Raw genomic sequence first — 5,757 nt, 5'->3', positions numbered from 1 at the left:
GGATAGTAGAGGACATGCGACTAAAATGAATAGAACTAGGAAACCGTCACCTGACTGGCAATAATACATGGTGAAAATAAATTATCACTTTCCAACATACCGTTTGATGAACGTCAATGTTTCATAGATAACAAAACATACATAAATGTGTTGAACAAGAATTAAAGTAGACTCACATTTTCATATTCAGGTGCGGCTATATATAACTTGGTGATGTTCATTTGTTTAAGTTTTGTTGTAACAGCATCTGCAATTACACCACTTTCAGCAGTAAGTATTCCGATTTCTTTCCTCAGTTGTTCCCCACAGTGTGCTTGCAATTGATGCGCAGACATTTTATTACTGCAACTGAATATACAGATTACGATGATCGATAGAAAGCAGTTGGCCTTAAATTTTTGAAACACACTTATTTGTATTGACTGTGTTTGTTTTAGGGTCACATAACATACCATAAACATGTAATAACAACATGAATAAAAAAACACTAACAGCAAATCAACTGTTATTCGTACTGCCAAACAAAATATGAAATATATATGACTACTAGATGGTAACTACATACAGTACTAGTTTATGTATATTTTATATATAGCTACAGAGAAAAAAATAGTGAGGACCCTCAGACTTAGTAAACGTGTTGCCCATGCGACTCCATTTTGGGTCAAAATATCAGGATTATATTACTGATTAATATTGTAAGTTTAATAATGAGCAACAATAGCTAGGAACATCATACATTGAACACATGCTCCTCATGTAAGGAAGATAACATGACAAATTTATAATACAAAAGGTAAAAGATCGCAATATACACTTATGTATTCGTACTATATGATATAGCTTCAAGGTATGGAAAATAGCGAGTGTCTTTAAAATTAGCGCACAAATTCCTGGTGCCATTCATAACACCTTGTTACACATAAAGATAAAATGTTAAGGTCACAGTATGACTTTAGGTATGTAATTGTTATATAACTACAGGGGATATCCAGGGCCCTGAGACATTGTAGGAGATTCCAAATGCAACTCACAATACCTGGATCTATTTCAAGCGTTTCAAGTCCAGTCCTTTCTCGTTATACATTGATGAATTACATAGTTTGATTTCAATTGACCCAAAAAATGTATACTTTATTTGCTTTATTGTTATTTTTAGTCTGCAACGTTTAAGTGATATATTGTGTCTGTGTAGGAGGGGGCGTATGTCGCTGTGCTTCGTAAAAAACACAATTCAGCAACCGAAGTCAAAGAATGTAAAGTATGTATTCAGATAACTGGGTTATATTTTTCACGTGGAAATAAATTGTAACAATCAGTAATCAGTAACTAATTCAGAAGTTCAAGCGCTAAATCACATTTTCTGTGTTTACTTTTCAACATAGAGTGAGATCACTAAATTATGTATTTTTAAACTGTTCAATATTTTAATATTGCAAATGTGCGCCTGTTCACGTGACCGTTGGAGCATTCTAAGATAACAAGAGTTGGCTGGCGGATTTGCCTGGTTAAAAAGGTATTAGATAAAGGTATTGGTTGTCATGAAAATGTATCTATACAGTCATTCACTACATTCACTCACTGAAATTTCTAAAGTTTAATTAACATTATATTGCCCGATATATTGCAAATTTCTACAAATGTTTCACCGGCATTCAAGCTTTAATCTCAGAAGCGATTAATGGTTGTAGCAAATAACTATGTGAAATTAATGCTGCTTACTTAATACATTGTTATATGTGTAACACAAATACAAACAGACGCTTTGTAAACATAATTTTTTATATATTCGTTGCACACTTGTAAACGTTACTTGTAATTGATGTTTCACTGATTAAGTTTATAGAATATTGATTCATCGTATTAATTTGTACATACTGTGTTGCAAGTGTGTCTACTGCAATTTAACGTGCACTTGAAACGTTGGCACTGGATATAAATACACGTAGTTATCAAATGTCAAACAATCACGAATTGAATCAAACTATTAACTGCAAACCCCAATATGTTGAATTGAAATTTATTACTTTATAAATTTGTTTATTTCGGATTTGTTCACATTCAATCTGTGTAGGCTCTTTGAATGATTATATAGATTTAGATTGTGTAACCATCATGTATGTTATTAGCTTTCATATACTAGGGTAGATAAATGATACACATACACACACCGTAAATTTCGTCATGAATAAAATAACCTTATTATTTAACGCATACTATTGTTGATATAATAAACATTCTCTGAGCTGACTGCAGTGGATAGTGTCTTGCACATGGGGTTTGAGATACAAATTAACAATACTATATGCTGTTGTCAATTGTTTTCAACATTATCAATGACCAATGATGTAATCTGTCTTCGAATTTTTATTGCGTAGGCCATTAATATGTGTTAAAAAGTCAGACTTTCCGGGAGGTTAGATGACACATGAGTGCAAGTGAAGAAATCAATTTATAGGCTGGATAAAGTCAACTTTTTAGTTATTCAACTCAAACTCCAAAACACAAAATTCAAATTTCAAAATCAGACCTTAGAATTATGGTATAAAAAACAGGTATCAATAATGTTGAACGTAACATATCCTTCATAAAGTTTAACGAATGTATATGCCATTAAAAAGCTATATGGCCCGGGACAATAGAATAACAAATCGTTTAGTAACTGGAATAGTCAGAAATATGACCACAAACGTTTTGTTGCAATACTTACATGCCTAAGAGCTATCAGAAATTGTATAACTATCCATAGCAATGGATATATTAAAATACAGCATACATACTGCATTCATTCATTCAATAAGTCGTTCTAACTGGCTTTGTAGACAAAGTTTCATATGCTGTAACGCACTGGAACACTGTTCACAATAGTGAGTTTTAACCGTAATATGGTAGCAAGTTGACTTTCTACATTAATATGAGCATTATCTTTGAGTTTCGGAATCAACATCAGCGTTATCATCATTGATTCAGGCATGCCTCTTTGTGATGACCTCAACCAATGTTATAGGAAGCGACCACATGTCAGAATATGTCTTTTTTTAACAAAAAACATCTACGTGCCATCTATGCAGAGGTACCAGCGCATCCACAGATGGGAGTGTTCCCACAAATACTCTAGCATTCATAAATATTTGTTCTGATAAATAAAACAAGTGTCATGGTGCACCAAGCCACAAAAGCCGGTAACTAGTACTGCTTACAGCATTCTGATTGGTCCATCGCGTTCTCGTAGTCATTCCATATAAAAAGGAGTGGTTTCCCACGCTGTCAAAAGTTGCACGAATATAAAACCATTTACGTCACTCAGTTAATCCCGGCCCAGTGGAACAATATGGCGATTAATAGTTACCTACTTGCCATTCGCAAGGGTCGCCGAGAACCAGCGAAATTTGAAGTTTTATTATTCAGGTTGTAATGGCCTTCTCAGCCATCATAGAAAAGCAATATGGCGAAAGCATTTATGCATGTGAAAGAACTGAACTGCAACGTCATAATTAAAATAATAGATTCTCTCCTATGCGTGCGCTCTCTTTGACATGACTGACAACTACAATAGCCTATACAAAATTAAAATACTTGTACATAAAACTAATCATATAAAGTACAAAAACTAAATTCATTTCCTCAGGCTCACTACTACATTTTATAGAATTATTATACGTTTTTTTACCACTAGGACCAAATAGCTTTACGGCTGAACACAGCATGCAACATTTCACATTGCTGAATATACATCTAAGTAAAAAACAATGAATGGACTATTTTATTATTTTAATTGTTGTATTTCGCGCGATTACTACAATCTTTTCAAAAACGGCCAGCAAATAAGTAATAAATAAAGTAAAGTACATGATAAACAAATAAATATTCAAAAGACAATGAAAAATAACAAATAACAAATAAAGCTCAAATTCTTATGTAAATTAGAATGCTTGGTCGGGAAATTTTCAGCAGATTGCCAATATCGCCACATTCAATAATACTTTGAATACATATTATCATAATATACGTATGCAAGGTTACTTACTATTCAGCAGATCTGTTACGCCAATGAAGGGCAGCATATGGTAATCCTCCCGATATCTGCTTGATGGCATCAGTAGCTAATTCTTGGATATAAGGAGCTCTAATCAGGTGTTTGCGGATACTTCTTATAATATCTTGATATTTTGGTTCATTGTCTTTAATATATTCTTTCATATCGGTAACAAAAAATATACACTTGATATTATTAGATACCACTAAGGAATCTTGGGATAAACTTTCCTGATATCTCTGGACCTCCTCCCTTGTTGGTAAGTGCAAATTTGGAATGTAAAATCCCAGTCTGTACACATATCCACTGTACGTGTCCAACGCTTTTTTGCGTAAGTCTGTTCTATTTGGATACCCTTGTGGTCCTAGCAGAATATTTTCAGCAGTAAAATGTGTTCCACAAGTATCAATGAATTCATCGACTGTGTATAATTCCACAATATTGCGGAGCTTTGCGTGATCAAACGTTTCATTAAAGTTACGTTGTGTAGAAACATTTGCAAATGATTATTATGGAACGGTATTGTTACCAATGAACGATTCATAGACATGGCATTTATAATACCACTCATTAAAAACGAGTACTGCTCACAAGGTCCGCATGCATAATAGATTAAAGGAAACAGATATCGCTTTGTTAGGTTCCGTTTTCTCTGCTGTGAATCATCTTTGTCACTCGAGTATTGATTGACTGTAACATGTGTTGGTGTATTCTCTGTCCCAGTGTGGACTTGCATGGAATCATCATTCACTGGCTTAATGGCTGTAACGTTTTCAGCTGAGTAATCCTACAATATAATCATGGAACAAATCAATACATTTTTATAATAATTCGCAATAACTTAGTAATCAAAATTGTGAACTTGACCATAGTATGCAATCTAAACTACTATTACATTGTATATTAGGCGGACATCATCTTCCTTATGACAATGGTTGTCAGAGATGTTCACTTTTAAGCGCACATTTCAAAGCACATTACCGTCTATTGTTCTGCCTTAATCAATATTCGTAATTGACATCAATCGGCGAGGACTGAACACATATAAGATATTAGGATTTTTTTAGATTTTCAATTACATAAAAGCCCAATAGTCTACTGAGCACATGAGACATGCTGCTGTGATGACTAATGTATTTACTGAGAAATAGGTTATTGTTGGGTACTTGAATTACTGAATTGTTGTTCAGCTGATTAGACGCCTTATATCGAGTTTATCCAGTCTGTTTAGAATATTTGTTGCGGCTCCATGTTTTATTGTGAAGGATTGTTTTGGAAAATATTACCACTTGTTTTTGAACTACAAATTGTACATACGTTTACAATAAGATTTTGTCGTCGTTTCATGCTATTGTTAACCTTATGGCAAAACATTATTCTAAATATGTGCTACCTACACGTATAATTGATTGAATTGTCGTATAATCTTACCTTACTTGACTTGTGTAGGATGTGGAAGAACCGTTTTGTCGAGGGTTCATACTTAGTCGACAAATAGTACGAGACTAAAGCACAGATACACACCAACGTGGTAAACGTTTTCTTTGAATTCATTTCGTTTTTGAAGAATAGTAGATCTAGGTAAAGATATCAGTTGAAGTTGTATTGTCGCAATGCATTGTGTTGTCGTACCGTTTACGTGTCTGTTGCGTACAGGTGGCAGTATACTATTCTATTATAATTAGGGGTTGCGAGCTCTGCGTATTTGAGGGTGACACCAT

The 5,757-nt window shown here is 33.9% G+C and overlaps 1 long non-coding RNA gene across 1 annotated transcript; it reads right to left on the bottom strand.

Moving 5' to 3' along the window:
• Positions 1–296: 296 nt before the first annotated feature.
• On the bottom strand, positions 297–4,112 carry LOC146740209 (uncharacterized). The gene is made up of 2 exons (XR_014929962.1): positions 4,028–4,112; positions 297–348 (listed from the first exon to the last, which is right to left on the bottom strand). It is a non-coding gene; the product is annotated as an uncharacterized LOC146740209 (long non-coding RNA).
• Positions 4,113–5,757: the final 1,645 nt, after the last annotated feature.

This window comes from Saccoglossus kowalevskii, chromosome 7 (assembly GCF_978046115.1).
Source record: "Saccoglossus kowalevskii chromosome 7, keSacKowa6.1, whole genome shotgun sequence".
NCBI lineage: Eukaryota > Metazoa > Hemichordata > Enteropneusta > Harrimaniidae > Saccoglossus > Saccoglossus kowalevskii.
The sequence above is the reverse complement of the archived record's forward strand: the minus strand, read 5'-3'. Positions and strand labels throughout refer to the sequence as shown.